Source organism: Alligator mississippiensis, chromosome 4, assembly GCF_030867095.1.
Source record: "Alligator mississippiensis isolate rAllMis1 chromosome 4, rAllMis1, whole genome shotgun sequence".
Taxonomy (NCBI): Eukaryota; Metazoa; Chordata; order Crocodylia; family Alligatoridae; genus Alligator; species Alligator mississippiensis.
The window spans coordinates 238,590,882-238,607,561 of NC_081827.1; the positions used below are offsets into that span (position 1 = coordinate 238,590,882).

Genomic DNA, 16,680 nt, shown 5'->3' on the forward strand with positions numbered 1-16,680 from the left:
GTGTCCCCTCCCAAACCCTCTTGTTTGGTGTGGACAAACTTTCCACCCCTGAACTCTACTGCCCAGTTGTGGCACCAAGCCAACTCCTCCTCTTGCCCCTGGGGATCTGATCTTCCCACTCAGAGGGGTGCAACCTCATGCAACAGAGCTTGCAGAGAACATACTAGTTAGCCAGGTTGCAGGGCATGGATGGGCCCAGGAGTGAGGTCTAGTGGAGGTTGTAGGGGGCCAAATCAGGTCCCCATGAGCTGGGGCTTCCTTCCGAGGACAGGGGCAACAACTTCGCCAAAAGCACCTTCCCTCACTGCTCCGACCTCCCAGCCACCCTGCAAAGCATGGACTAGGGACTCCCCACAGCCCAATTTATTAAAAATATGAGACTTCCTTTTCCTTCATTTCCCCATGCTTTCCCCACCCCCATTTCCTTTCCGCTTCCCATTTCATTACCCACTTCCATCCCATTAACTCTCCACCTCCCAGCTTTATGTTCCCACCTCCCACTACCCGAATTTCTCACACACCCCCACCTACAGCAGGGATAGATACCAGTCCTGGCTCACTGGCTCTGTATCTCCTAGTCAGGCCCCTGCTCAACAGCCCTCTAGTAACAAGTTACAGCTGTGGAGGGGGGAGATGGGCAGAGGTGGTTTCTGGCCTTCAGGTGTGCCTGCTCCAAACTCAGCCTACTACTAACACCAATCAACATTTGAGCAACTCAAAGTGTAACATGTAACAAAGGCCCTTATACCACTACAGTGAACCATTTCCTTCTACTACCAGCTGCAAATATGCAGATGATTCCACTGAAAGCAACTTAATATATTGCAACACAAAGCTAAGGTATCTCAACAAATATCCCACCCAGAATTTACACAGACTTAGCTGGTCCTTTTTCAGAAGTAATTCAGTCCCCTTTCCAGTTTCTTCACTTACAACTTCTTCAGACCCATGGGTCTTTCTGTCTTTTCATTTCTTTTTAATGCATCTGGCTGTTTACAATACATTTGTTTCCTTCTCCCTTCTGAAGACTGAATTAATCTCCCCTGCTTTGTAAACACAGCATTAGCAAACACAGGATTTATTTGACTTGTTCTACAAGGTTCCTTTACACAAAGGGTGCTCAAACCTCCAGCCCATAGGCCAGATCCAAAGACAGGAGGCAGAGGGCCCTGAGACCCCATATTGGCACATGGGACTGGACACAGACGGCACAGGGCCCCAGAGCAACCACAGGGCCCAGTCCAGGTGCGAGAGTCCGATTTGGCCTGTGGACTGGTCTCACACCACTCTTTTGGCCTGGAGCGGCAAGAGGCTGAGCACCATTGCTTTACACTATTCTTGGCAATATTACCTCAAATAAGGAACGTTTTCTTAAGTGCAAGATGAACAGAAAGGGCGACGCATTTTAGATTTCTGCTGATCTGTAGTTGTTTTCTTTATATAGTGATCACATAAAACTAAAAGGACAATCAATACAATAACAAAGGAAGGTGGCCATGAACCCTCATTTGTGAAAAAAGTTCTACTTTACCTGATCATCAGGTTACTTCACCTTGGATATCTGCAAACACCTAACAATTCTTTATTTATAATGTACATGATACAAAAATCTTTGGTATGATAATGGGCACTAGAATAGGTTTACAGGAAAGCAAAAAGACACCTAAACTACATACCTAAAAACATACCTAAACTAAAACAGAAAAATAACACATTTTTAACCTATTTTGCAGTTTTCACACCAGACTCAAACCATCCCTACCCCAGTTCAAAAATGTTCACTGACTAATCTTTGGAATGTCTCATATTCACAGAAGCAGAGGCAGCTATGCCAAATGGAGAGTGTAAAAAATCTCTTATCTGCTTGAGGTACACGGGAATGAATGTGTGTCAGGCTATGATGACAGCAACCAAGTTCCAGAAAGAAGTGAAATGGAACAATATGCTTATCATTAGTCCTATCAATGTTTTAAATATTTAAGATATCATTTTCTACTGCCCTATATATAGAGTGACTGCAGGTCTCAATTTAGCAGGGACAGTCCTGGAGGTAAGAGGCCAGTTCTGACTGGTTGAGAATTATAACAGGCATCCCAGAAATGAAGGGCCACGAAGCAGGGAGCCAGAGCAATGCAGATCAGCAAGACCCAGCTTGCTGGAAGGTGGCCCAGCTGCCTGCCAACTTGTGAGCGCATGGGAGGAGGGAGGAAGAGTAGGTGTCCTGGATGTCAGGAATGAAAGTCCTGGTTGTTTAGGATCTCCTTGTGGTCAGCCTACTTATAAAAGAAAAGTACCAACAACAACAACATTTACAAAGGACCAGAATAAATCAAATATCTAGAACAGTGATTTTCAACCTGTGGTCCATGGACATTGGGGGTTCACAGACTATGTCTAAGGGGTCCGTGAAAGACCACTATGATCAATCAAAATTACGTGAATACCAACACTTACAATTCAAAGAGGTCCCCACCTTCATTTGAAATGTCCGAAGTGGTCCACACATGAAAAAAGGTTGAAAACCAATGATCTAAAGCATAGCTATCCAACTGGCGGCCTGTGGGCTGCATGCCATCTACAAGGGGTTCATTTGTGTGCCCCCCCTACAGCTGCTGTCACTCTTATCAATCTGACTGAAGCAGTAGCTTGGGACTCAGGTCTTCCCATCCCTCCTTTGGTTTCTGCTGCACAACTCCACTCCTGGGGGCACTGCCCAGCCCACAGTACTGGGAGGCTGGCACCCCTGCGCAGCACAAAGCAGTGGAAGAAGACATGGGCAGGCAGCTGAAAGTGATGTGGGGGGCCACAAAGGGTGCAGCGATCGGAGTGCCCATGCACACATGCAGCCTAGGGGGCCTGCATCCTCCTCCCCTGCCGGTGCTCCCTGGCCACTTATAAATTGGACAGCTGTGATCTAGAGCTTCCCTCACCAGAATATCTGTAGCCAATCTGATGCCTAGTAGAACACTTACTACAAAAATATAGCCTGATATATGCCAACTAGAATACCTCTGTTGACTTGAATGGGCTTTCGATTGAGCCCACAGGAAGTTTTTCAGCTACTGTAAATCATTCTGTTAAGTATCTTACAATTCTATCACTGACATGTGAAACAGGTAGCTCTGTAAAGAGCAGGACTAACCCTAGAGCCATTAAGGAGATGAACATACTCTGGAGAGACAGTGTCTCTGCTGCAAAATCTAATAAGCAAATTCAAAGACGTAGAGAGAAAGCTTTTCCCAGCTGTGTCAAGCTGTGCAGAGCTCCTACTGTTTCTGCCAATGACTTCCTACTGATCACCTCAGAGAGGATGGGTGGTTGAAAACCATGTAACAATCAAAACTGATTTAATAGATTTTTCACACCAATTAACAGTATATTTCAGACTGTAAATTGCTTAATCTGTAAAGCAAATGCATTAAAAACAGTGGTCAGCTGCCTCAAAATCTTAACAGGTACTTTATTTACCTTTTAGCCCTCTCTTTCCTGGTTAATTTGATTTTTAGAAACTCTCTCATCTGCTCTGCTCCTCCATTCTAGCGAGCAAATGCCACTGCCGCTTTTTTCCAGCTCTTTTCCCACTGCAACCTACACCTGAGCTGCCATGTACTGTTACTGACACTGCACTATGGGATGCAATTCAACATAGCAAGCAAAGTAGGAAGATGTTGATTGAGAGTGGAAGCAGGACAGATGGACTGAAGGAGATCAGAAGTATAAATACTATGTTCTTTTTTTACAAAAAAAGCGTAGGGGAAACTGGCAGGAGGTGGTGGGTTGTCGGGTAGAGGAGAGAAAAGCAGACTTTGTCAAGGTGCCATTAAAAAAAAATTGCTTTTCATCTTGAACAAGCAGCTTGCCTTAACTTTCAAGAATAGCTCTGTCATTTGTGAGTAGACCGGGTGACAACCCAATCAAAAGTTCCATGTGTAACTCCTTGATTGCACAAAGTTGGAAAGGTTTGAAAATCCTATCACGCATACCACCTTACGTAGCTTAGTCCCAGAGAAATGAAGCTATCAACAGATGCTCCTCTTTATGCTATTTGCTTGCCCTCAGATTTTGTGGGAGGTCTATACCAGGAATGACTTTGAAGAATAACAAATTCCTCCAGAGGTCTCTCTGATTTTTGAAAGAAATCTGAAAAAAATCAAAAGCTTTACTCCCTTTAAAAAAACACAATGCAAACTGATAAAGCATAGCTTCTTTAATACGTATGCCAGCAATTCTTGAATATCTAGTTTTAGTATCATTACTCCTTATTGTCCTACGCTTAGTACGTTTTATATAAACATCCTTCCCCACCAGCCCAGCTAAAAACGTTGAAAACTCGCCCACCTGTTTAGCACCCCTACCCCTTCTCTTCCTATTAACTTTTGTTAATTTTATATTCCTGAAAAGCCACCCCTTTTGTGCAGTGTTTCTGCTCCCACTCTCTTGCCTGCTTCCATCTGTCCTGCACTCAGTGCCACAGCAAGGGGGTGTGGGGGTTGAGTGGAGCGATTGCCCCCGGCCCTGAAGCAAAGTGGTGCCAACAAGCTATGCCCAGTTGGGGCACAAGATGGAGTTGCAAGTGGCTTGTTTGGGGGGCATGGTGATAGCTCCTGCTGCTGCATGCACTCCTGGCAAGCATGGGGGTGGGGGGGGCGCACCCCCCCAGATCTGTGCGTGGGGCGAGGGCAGGCTGCTACTGTGGGCTTTGCCTCTGGCGCCAAACTTCATTGCTACAGCACTGCCTGCGCTAAATGTGCCCACTGACCTTTTACCCATTTGGAACATGCTTTTTTGAAAACCACTGCAGCACCTTTATTGCCTTACAGAGTTTAATGATACATTTTACACAGTTTGTATTAAATGACCTCAGCCTAGCTGACCTGTGCGTTTCAGCATGTGATTCACCACCAAAGCATCCCTACAGACCCAGCAAGCTTTCCATCTGCAAAACAACAAAAATAAATAAAATATGCTGGAATGTGTCACAACCCAAAGTTGCGAGTTTTTGTTTGTGTGTGCTTCGGCAACGCTAAATTATATGTTCCCGCTAAAATTACAGCTTCCTTGCACGGTGGAGTTCTCTGCTGCGGGAGAGAACTCTGGTGCAACGGGGAATTTCCCGCCAGATTTGCAGCTTCTTTGCATGGTGCATTTCTTTTGCATCTCAGAGATGCACGGTGCAAAGGAGTTCTCGCCATTTGTATTCAGATTTGCGCCACATTATTGGCCGATTCTGAGTAAAGGCATATGTGGCGGCTAGCTATTGGCTTGCTAGCCGTACAAAAGGCTTGGGTAGTTTCCGCCCAAGTTGGAGAGAGAGGAAAACTGGAGAGAGACAGAACTCGTCAGGAGACGGAGACTTTGCACTGTGTGAAGATCTCCAACCGATGTGGACCCTTACGGACCCAACGTGCCTTTCTTAAGCAGGCAACAGAGGTCTAAACAGCCTTTGGCCTCTCCCCGTCGCCGAGCGCAATCCTAGACGTATCCCTTTCCTATATACCCAATTTTCGAACCCATGGAGTCTTAACTCCGGGGCCTGGGAACCGAACAGAACCCACGGAGCTTTGACAACTCCGTGGGGAAAGAATTGCCGAACCCGCGGAGCCTAAACAACTCCGGGGCCAAAGAACCGAATTTGTCGTAGTCCTCCAATGAGGATTTAAGCGGAGCTGCACCTGGAAACTGTCTAGCCTACACCACGACCATCTTGGGTGTAAGTAAATAATCTTTCAATCAACCATTACGCCTCTGTGACTAATTCTAGCCTGTGCGTGCCTTGCCGCTGTGCGGTTTTCTCCGATCCCGTGTGCCCGGGCTGCTGGCCACAGCCCGCGTGCACAAAGACGGGCCCAGCTCGCCCCCAGCCTGCACAGAATAGTGGTGCTCAACCTCTGGCCCTCAGAGCTGTGTCATCATGCGTCCAGAAATTTGGTGGTGGGGGAGTGGTGGCAGTGTTAATTGCCAGTTCCCTGCTGCCAAATTTCTGGACCTGTGGGGAGCCTTATGGGCTGGCCCTGTGCAGTACATAACACCAGTGTGTGGCCAAATCCAGGCATGTGGGGTCATTCTGTGGCTGGATCCAGGAAGGCAAGGTCAGGCTGATGCATGGGGTTATACTTGCAGACCAACCCCATTATGCTGACCACATGCAGGATCCAGCCCATGGACCAACCCAGCACCACTCATCTGGCCCGTGACACAGGCCAAATGAGGTTGGACACCACTGTGACAGAAAACTATTCCAGAGACTTATGCTCTCAGAATACTGCTTTGCTACTATTTTGATGCAACATTTTGAGGGCCAAGGAAAGCAATTTTTTTTGGTTCATAAGCAATACCTCTATTGTAGCAAACAATTGGTACTGATGACTCTGTACAGAAAGATCAACCGAGTACAGAGCAGGAGAATGAAACACAGGGATGTCCATCTAGTTGACTTAGAACTCAAACTTCTTTGGAGCATCTAATGCAAAGAAGGCTTACAGAAGGAAAGATGTCACAGAACAAGTGATTTTATATGCCCCATTAATCCTATTTTTAATCCTTAGGGATTTTTTTCCATGTAGCAGAAGAGGGAGGACAGCTATAGCAGCTTTAAGGACATCACCAAAGGTTATCCTGACTTTCGAGAACTAGCATCAAATGGAAAAAACAGGGTACTGCAACGAGTCTCAATACCAAGTAAAAGTATGTTTTTGAAGTTCAGTGAATCAGATAAGATTAAAAAGCACAGAAGGCAGGGATCAGAGCTGTGGAGAAGAATAATGTAGAGATCTGTAAGAACTTAAAAACCAGCAAGCGGCATATTAATGCCTTTGTTAAAGATATTGCACAGCTTTTTTTTTTTTTTTAAGACAACTAAAGCTGAATGCTCAAAGATGCTGAAAGAAGAAACGTGTGATCACTAAAGCTTCCTGCTGGCATGGAAAGAAGGTCTATCTTTTGTTGCAAAGCTGCTTAAGGTGACAAGTTAAAACTGTGGAAGCCATATGCATTTAGATAAAAACAGTCAAAGTAACTAAGTGACCCAGAATAGATATGACTACTTCAGAAACCAGGAATGAAGTATTATAGACGAATTTCACGGTGTTAACAACCTATCATCATTGCTTCAAAATGCTTGTATTTAGAGGCTAGAAAATTAACTTGAAATTAGCATTTCATTAAAAAAAGATAGCATTCTCTTCTGACTTCTAGCAAGAGTTACTCAAATTACAGTGCAAGTCATTAGCCTAAACAGTGAATTTCTCTAGCATGTATTTCAAACCTCCCATATTTATTCACATTCATATTCACTTCAAGGTCTGAGATAGTATTTTCTCACTAAAGAGAAACTCAGAAATGCTTCAGGATGTTCCTCTATGTAGCAGCGTATCAAGACACACTTGTTTCTTTGCAAGCAATTTAACTCTGAAGAACAGCTTAAGTGTTTGAATGACTGTAAGACTGGAAGGAAAAGATCTCCTTCTGGCTTTTAAAACAATAAGGGCCAAATCCTGAAAGATGCAGAGAACTTTACTACTAGTGAAGTGACGGGTGTCAGCTGGCAATTTTGTAGAGGCAAAACAGGGATAAAAGTCTAGTTCACTCTCTCAAAGACATGTAGTGTGTGCAGTGCTAGCAGAAGTAGTAAAAAGCAAATGTTAAAACTCCTACGAACTTGCATATTTATAGTAACTAAAAATGTAATAATGATAATATTTACCAACTTAGTGCAAGCTGAATACATAAATACTTTGATTATGAGTTGAGTGGAATGCCAAAAAGTGAAGATGGAGACTAAAGACTGGAGTCACTGGTCTCTTTGCCTTACCCACCCAGCACGCTCTCTCCATGGTCCACACCAAGAATGACCATCAACCACATCTTCTGAGCCAGACAAAATAATTCTAATATTATAAAAGCCTTAGTCTGTTTGTCTGTCCATAATGCTTTATTCACACTCTGACTAGTTGTCTGGGCAGCAATCACAATGCTTACTGAAACAACCAATCAGAGCGCTCTGCACAGACAGAAGTGGCACCATTACAGAGGGACACTGCTGGCCTGGCCTCCCCCCCACCTTTGCTCCTTGAAGGGGGGGGGCGCGGCACCACCATGACAGCGGGGACTGAGAGCAGGAGCAGGGGGTTGAGCCCCACCCCGCCGCTGTCATGCCGGTGATGTCCCTGCCATCCCCCTCTGCCTCCAAAAAGCAGGGCTGGGGGGGGGGGGGGAGTGGGGGGGCAAGGCCAGTGGAACTTCCCTTATTTCTGTAGCTAAGTTTCTCCCCCTATTAATTGAAGAGCTATCAATTAAAATTTGCCACAGATACAAAATTGAAAGCTAAAGACACCTAGTATTTAATGTAATTCCTATACTGAATGTACATACAAATGTATATTTCCATCCATCAGCATATGATAAAGGTTATAAAAAAAAATAAGGAAAAAATTTTTTTGCCATTTACAAAGAAAAATATTAGCAGGCATCTCATTTCAAACAATAACATTTGTCATCGAGATGTTATTTTTTGTCTGCCAACTTGTCCAAGATGCAAGGTGGCAAGCATACACTTGGTACATATTTATCCCAGTTGACAGATCTGAAATTTTGCTGAATTAGCAACAGCTCCAGATTGATAGAGTTCCTCACTCTTTACTGGCAGATTCCCATAAATCATGATTACCACACTCACATGAAGTGATGATTTATTTTGAAGAGCTCTAGTGTGATACAAATCACTGCATGTGTACTGGATAACAAAAGCAATGGGAAATTTGCAGCTAGAGCTATCAGTATGCAACACATCACTGCTGCTTAGCCCTTCACAGAATTAAATACAATTGCCTTCAAAAGCACAGGTTCAACTCCCTGAACTAAGGACAACTGTTGAGCAGCTGCTGACAGCAACAGGCCTGTAATCAACAGCAGAGCTGCTCCGGTTCCATCCAACAGTGTGAGGCTGCACACAGACTGCATGGATCCTCAGTTCACTCAGAAAAACTTTTAACTGAAGTCCTTCCCCCCAAACAATGAATCTCACACCACTAGAAAGTTATAAAGCCTCACAGAAAAGGGCAGAAGTTAATGATTTAACCAAGACCACAAGGTAAATGTCAGAAGTACAGCCAGGGATATCACTAGATCAGGGCTGCTCAACTTCTGAATGGCTGGGAGCTGCATGCCACCTGGGCCATATGCTGCACCACGGGAGATGCATCGCCTCCACTGCACAGGCCCCCAGTGTACCGTGCATGCCCCTCGCCTGCCAAACCACAGGGATCCTTGGCAATCTACTTCCCCCCACACCACAAAGGCTTCTGCCACATTGTACAGAAGCAGCAAAAAGCAAAGGAGGAGGGGAGGGGAAGCAGCGCCAAGACCAGGAGTCTGGCTTAATGCCTTGGAAGCTGCATGTGGCCCATGGGCTGCCATTTGAATAGGCTTTACCTAGACCATGCTCTATCTCATTATTCACAAACTGTAGTACAATTACAATCTCCCTTCTCAGTAGACCTGGTACTCTAGACATAACCAAGATTCAGCACCTACATCTTTTACCATTGTGAGAAGAGCTGCAGTTAGAACATCCTAGGGCAAAGAAATGGATACATAGTTGTTTGTCATCTGATTTGAGTAGGTGGAAAACTGCCCTCCTCAAGACAGCTGTCGAATATCTTATACTGGCAAAGTCAGTAGAGCAGCAGCAGCAGCATTTCAGCTGTGGCCCATACAGAGGTAAACAGGGGAAAAAGCCGAACAGCAGAGTTCAGAAGTCTGCCAGTATAAACAGCGGGAACAAAGGAAATCTCTGCAGAGGACTACACTGCTCGCTCTCCCTCTCTTGTTTATATTGGTGCTAGGAAGGCACCAGGAAGCCACCAGAGAAAGAAATAAAGCTAACACCAAATGGTAAAAAAACCCCTCTAACCTTGGTATTCCACATCAGATTTAATTTCAGGATGGCATAGGGCTATCAAAGTTAAATCAGACACCACTTGGCATACCAGTGATAAATGGCAGCTTAACAACATCAACAAATAATGCTCCTCTCCCATTATCCCTGAACTGTCAATCTTCCCACGCTGGCAGACAACTTGAGTAGCTTTCATCTACTACTGATTCGAGGAAACTGATTGCTCTCCACTTGGGATCACAACAGGTTGGATGAAAGCCACCTTTTATTCACATTAGCCTTTTTTAAAGATCATCCATTTTTTGGAGGAAGATCATAATGCAATACTTGTGTACGGAAGAGTAAAGTAAGGCATATTTGGCTAGTGCTTTTATTCTGATGGATATTACAATTCAAATTTTGTTATAGAAAGCAGATTTGTTGTACAGTGCTGAAAGACAAACTCTCAAACAACATCATTCCAAAGTAAAATGTTAATTTCTTGGCAAACCTCAGTATTTACAATATCATTAAAGACTTCAATTCCATAGTGACCATTAATGTGCTTGTTTCCTTCTCAAAGGATCCTGTCAGAATTTACAAAATAGATTTTCCCTTGTTGAGGTCATCTTTAAAAAGTATTAATGCAAAGCTTTGTCTTTAAAAGAATAGCATAGACCTTTATGTATAAATTAATCTGTTGCCAACTTCACCCTTATGGATTTTCACCACAGAAGTTGCTAAGAGGATTTAATACTGTAAACTTATCCCTAGCTTTGAAGTCATCAAAAGTTACAGGCAGAGGTAATAAAGCATATTAGATAGCAGCAGACCCCTAGAGAAAAGCAAGCAGTACCTATATAATACCACTCCCCAGGCCTGAATGTACCATTGTTTCAATTATGGACTGGAAAGTATAACATATATCAACTTATGGCCTGGAGGGGCTTGGCTATTAGTAACAAGCTACCTTAGGAAATGTATCTTACCTACCAGGTAATTGTTGAGGGTGCAATCCCAAATTCAAAGAGTCTTTGAACTCTGACCCAGAACATCTTGATGTGGTCCATATTGTGAGTCAGATGTCTCTCTCTCCAGTTCATAATTGTAGCATCAAAACAACAAATGTAATTGCTTAAATGGAGTAAGTTAGACCACTTTTACCGTATGAATGTAGTACTTGGCTCTTTTACCCCAATTTCTGCTCCCCCTGCTTCTCCCCATCTTCTAACACACAGACTCCTTCTCAGCCTCATCCCCTGCACATGCTCCCCAGCTGCCTCCTTCACTGCCCTGGGAAATTCCTCTCCCAGTAATGGCTGGCAACTTCACACCATTCATTGCTCTTCTCCCTATTGGCATTTCCTGTTTCTTCCCCTCCTCAGCAGAACTAGTTAACAGTAGACTCATTTCCTCTCAAACTGTTTGCAGTGCCTCCTGGCACTTCTCATTAAAGAGCCTGGGAAGCTTCAGGGAAGCTGCAGTGGCAGCACCATGTGAACAGCCAACTCTGCAGAGCCATGCTCCATAGACCACCATTGTTCTGCAATGTTGTATCTGTCCTTCCCCCACAGGCTTATGTCTAAAGAACCAGAAAAATAAGCTTGAAGAGCCTATGCTGTATTATGAGGAGTACTGACTGTGCAGGCTGTGTCAGTCTCCAGATTTCAAGCATTATATTTATCCCTTCAAATAAAACTGAATTCTTAAAATGCTATGGCTATATATTACTCTCCTGCACCAACCCCACTTTTCCCCTCAAACTCCATTTGAATAAGAATGACATTAAAAGATCTTCTATTAGAGCTGAACCAATACATCAGTCCCATATTGTATCGGCACCAATAAAAGAAAAATGGACATAATTGGCAATCTGCTTTTTTGGGCTGATGTGGCCAATAATGTCACCAGTAAATGCTGCATGCATGTGCACAGCCGCAGTGCAGCATGCAGGCGGCCAGGAGGGCAGCCTGGCAGCTAAGTCTGTTGCGGGGGAAGGAAGGAGCGTGTGTGTGTGGGGGGGGGTACACTGAGGCCCCGCAGTAAGGGAGGGAGTGGAGCTGGCACTGGGGAAGGGGCAGGTGCAGCCCAGCTGGGGCAGGGCAGGGCAGAGGATAGAGCTGTGGCTCATTCAAGGTATTGGGGGGGGAGGGGCTCCTGCTGCTGCATGCACATAGGGGGCATATGCCCCCAGATCCGTGCACAGGGTTAGGGTGGGCTAGGGCTATGGACAGCAGCAAGCTCTTCCCGGCTGGGTTGGGCCCAGGCTGCACTTGAGGCGGATGGCAGCAGTGCTGGCAGGGGGAGCTACAGGGTAGGCTGCAGCCACCCCAAAAATTCGCTGTAGCCACTCCATAGCAGTGCTGCTGCCTGCCCTGAGCGCATCCTTAGCCCAACCCCCTCTGGGAAGAGCCCGGTGCCACCCCTGGCCCCAACCCACAGAGGCAGCTCACCCTTGCCCCACACACAGGTCCAGGGCGCACATGCCTCCCATACCCTCCCAGGGTGTGTGCGGTGGCAGGAGCCACCCATCCCCCTCCCCACACCTCCCAGATGGGCTGCAGCTCCGTCCCATGCACCACCCCGGCTGAACACCATAATGGAAGACAGTGAAGGGTTCCAAACAGGTCTGCAAACCTGTAGGGGGGGCAGAAATGGCTTCAAACACTGAGAAACATGCCATCTTCAAAGCCATATATGAACTGAAGAAGTCACATTGGATTAGATATTTGGGGATGCTGAGCATCCACATCTAAAACTACAGCTGAATGTTGATGGTGCTAAATACTTCTCATACCTTTCCAAGGTCTTAATTACCATATTTATTCAAATAGAAAATTAAGTTTTCCCCCTCCAATCAGCACAGAAGAAGAGAAGCCCCTTGTCTTACAACTGCATACAAGGAAACCTCATTAAATACATTGTCTATAATCAAACTGCTGGCAAAAGTAATGGAAACCAACTATGAAGTTGATTATATGCAGCCAACACTGAGCATGACTATATAAAACATGGCCCATATTGGACAAATATACTGATGGGAACTTACCACAAGGATAGGTTAGTGCAGTCCGTCTGAATAAAATATGCGGTATATTACCAGATTTATTTTCTCTATACCTGGAAAGCATCCATAGATGCATCTCAAGCACATCTCAGGATGTCATCCTCCTGCTGTACTCGGCCTTGGTGAGGCTGTAGCTGGAGTACTGCATCCAGTTTTGGGCTGCACAATTCAAGAAGGATGTGGAGAAGCTTGAGAGAGTCCAGAAGAGAGCTATGCACTTGGTCAGAGGGCATGAGAACAGGCCTTATGAAGAGAGGCTAAGAGCCATGGGACTCTTCAGCCTGGAAAAGTGCAGGCTCAGGGGTGACCTGGTGGCAGCCTATAAGTATATAAAGGGTGTGTGCATCAGGATCTGGGGGAACGCCTGTTCATCAGGGCACCCCCTGGGATGACAAGGTGCAATGGTCATAAACTCCTCCAAGATTGTTTTAGGCTGGACATAAGGAAAAGCTTCTTTACTGTCCGAGCTCCCAAGCCCTGGAATAGACTCCCTCCAAAGGTGGTGCAAGCACTTTGGACACTTTTAAGAAATGTTTGGATGCTTGTTGCTGAGATCCTTTGACCCTAGCTGACTTCCCGCCCCTGGGGCAAGGGGCTGGACTTGATCTTCTGAGGTCCCTTCCAGTCCTAATGTCTATGAAATCTATGAAAATTTTAACAAAATAAAAAATTTTCCATATACCAAACCTAATTATTGGGGGTCATCTTATAAATCAGGGTTGTCTTATATTCAAGTAAATAGGGTCTTTGCTTCCATTTCTCTGTGCATACACAATTTTTTTCATGTATTTTGTGAAGCATAGGTAACAATTTAAAATAGTTACATTTATTTATGAGGACTCATGTTTGAAAGATGTGATTGAAGTGCCAACATTATGAGGGCCGCCTGGCTAACCCTAAAAATGTAGGACAAGACAGTGTGGAAGGGTGACTGTCACCTACATGGTATATAGTTAAAAGAATTTTGTTTTAAAAAGATTAAACTGCTAGTAAAGCTGAAAGGAATTTACCTGGAAGACTAACTAGAATATTCCAGTAAACTAATAACTAGCTTCCCTTAATTGCCGTATAAAGGAAAGAATAGACTTTTTCAAAGATGATGGACTACCTTTTTTTAGTACCAATAACAAAAAGACTGAAGAGGTAGGATGAGATATATAAGCCTCCTTCATGGAACAACCAGCCAGTCAACAACAAAAATGTAATCGGGGTAGGCAGCTGACACCTGGAATTTATTATAAACTGAAGAGAAAGGAGATGGCACCATAGATGAGCTGGCTTCCCCTTCCTCTGGAAAGTCCCAAATAACAATCATTTCCTCTATTTATACCATAACATTTGCATGCCTGTTTGTGCAAGCCAGTGTGCACAACCATGCCTTTGCAATCATGACTATGCTCTATGCCAATTCTCCCTGCTCTCCCCTCAAGATCTATGCCCCTCTTGCTGCTTGCTTCCATGCTCCCCTTCCCTTCTAGCTGCCCACCAGGAGAAAGTGCCTCAGGCTCCGGGCTGCTTCTTCCCAGCGTAGAATCTGTGGCAACCAGTCCAGGAGTCAACTGGCACCAATAGGAATGGTAGAATTCTATATATTTCTATACCATGTATATATAAAAGCCTTAGTCTGTCTGTCTTTAATGCATTATTTGCACTTTGATTGGTTGTTTCAGTTAACATTGTGATTTGCTGCCAAAACAACCAATCACAGTGCTCCAAGAGGAAGTGACAGCGCTGTGGAGCGCTACCATGACGGCAGGGACAGAGGAGATGGAGCCCCACCTGGCCCTGCTCCCTAGAGGCAGTGGCAGCATGGGGTGCTAGCCAAGGGGCACAGAGGGGACAGCAGGGCAAGCTTTCTCCCCTCCCCCTGCTCCTGGTAAGCGGTGGCCGCACCGGTGGGCAGGGGGATGGGCAATTGGCTAATTTAGAATATTGTCCAGGTCTTTAAACTGAAATGAAGACAGAATGGGCAATGAAGGGTGGGGTTAATTAGTCCCACTTTTCCTTAAAACACATCTCTCTGGTTGCACCCATGGTTGACTAAATATCATTTCATAATGCTTCACAGAATATTAGGGTTCAAAGAGACCTCAGTAAGTCATCTAGTCCAAACCCCTGCTCAAAGCAGGACCGTCCCCAACTACATCATCCCAGGCATGGCTTCGTCTACCTGGCTCTTAAAAACCTCCAAAGATGGGAATTCTACAGCTTCTCTGGGTAGCCTGTTCCAGTGCTTCACTACACTCCTAGTGAGAAAGCTTTCCTCCTACCTAACCTAACTTCCTTTGCTGCAACTTGAGCCCATCCATTGCTCCTTGTTCCGTCATCTGACACCGCTGAAAACAGTCCAGCTCCATCCTTTTTGGAACCACCCTTTAGATAGTTGAAGGCTGTTATTAAATCCCCCTCAAGTCTTCTCTTCTCCAGACTAAGTCCAGTTCCCTCAGCCTTGCCTCATAAGTCATGTTCCCCAGCCCTCTAATAATTTTTGCTGCCCTTGGCTGGATTCTCTCTAAACTGTCCACATTCTTTCTGTATTCGGGGGCCCAAAACTGGACACAGTACTCCGGATGTGGCCTCACCAGTGCCTCACTATTTTTTTTGACACAAAGCAATTTTTGAGATGTTGCAACAAGATTATACATGCATTCTTTTAAGTAGCTTTTTAACATTTATTATTTGATATGCCAGACTGATCCCATCATGCCAATGCTCCTGCAAACTTTTCCATTTAGAAAAAGGTCTCTAAGGCAGAAATGTAGTTGGTCAAATATTTCTAAAATTATTCATAATAAGAAAACCCACACAACCAGAAGCACACAACGCTACATAAGTATGTGCTGGAATAAATGCATCAGTGACATCTATTACACCTACACTTTTTTCTTTCAGCGTTCATGAGGTACAGCCTATACCCGGTTTCCAAAGCAGGTTACCACAATGCAGAAAGTTGGCACTGTATCCTAATTCTTCATCTTTGTTTTTCATGGATCTTTTCAAATAAAAAAGAATTTACTAAGGATATAAAAATCAGCATTAAAAAGCAGCTACATAATATATAGTTATTTTATATTTTTTATAATAATTACACTTGGTAAAATCCTCAGTTATTAGGGTCTTCATTTTAAGGATTTCTGAGCATTTATACTTCACAGAAGTCACTTAAATTTGCTTGAATCTAGAACTGCCACAAAACACATTTTTGAAGACTGACAATCAGCTTCATAAACAGGATTCAAAATTTAGGTATAGCCACCAGCAGCTCTCAAACTGCATTTAACTTATGCAGGTTTATAATCAAAGAAATAAAAAGGATTCTAAAAATTTAATTTTAATTGTGAAACATGATTTTGCAAAAACAAAGTTTCCAGGTCTGTGTGGTAACAAATATCTAGTCAGGACAGATATTTGTTTAAAATCTTGTTTTGATAATTATTTTTTAAACACAAGCATGCTCCTTTTATAGTCCAAACAACTCATCTGTGGTGGTGGCAGGAGAGGCAGAACAGCTAAAAAATTTGTATACGAAAATCTAAGTCACACTGCCTGTAGTTGCACAAACATCAATTAGGGAAAAGAAGAAGAAAACGCAGATCAACCATTTAGATATACAAAAAAAAAAAAAATCCCCCAAAAGCATTAACGCAGAACAAATAACATCAACTACAAAGTAATTCATTCTCAGAGCAGAACAAAGATAAATAAGTGAGGAACAGGTAGATTTTTCCTCCCAAGAAAC

General features: G+C 44.2%; 1 protein-coding gene across 1 annotated transcript in view; it reads right to left on the bottom strand.

The window, feature by feature from the left end:
- MGAT5 (alpha-1,6-mannosylglycoprotein 6-beta-N-acetylglucosaminyltransferase) overlaps positions 1-16,680 on the bottom strand; it is a 215,649-nt gene that overhangs the window by 145,808 nt on the left and 53,161 nt on the right. The gene's annotated exons all lie outside the window — the stretch shown is intronic.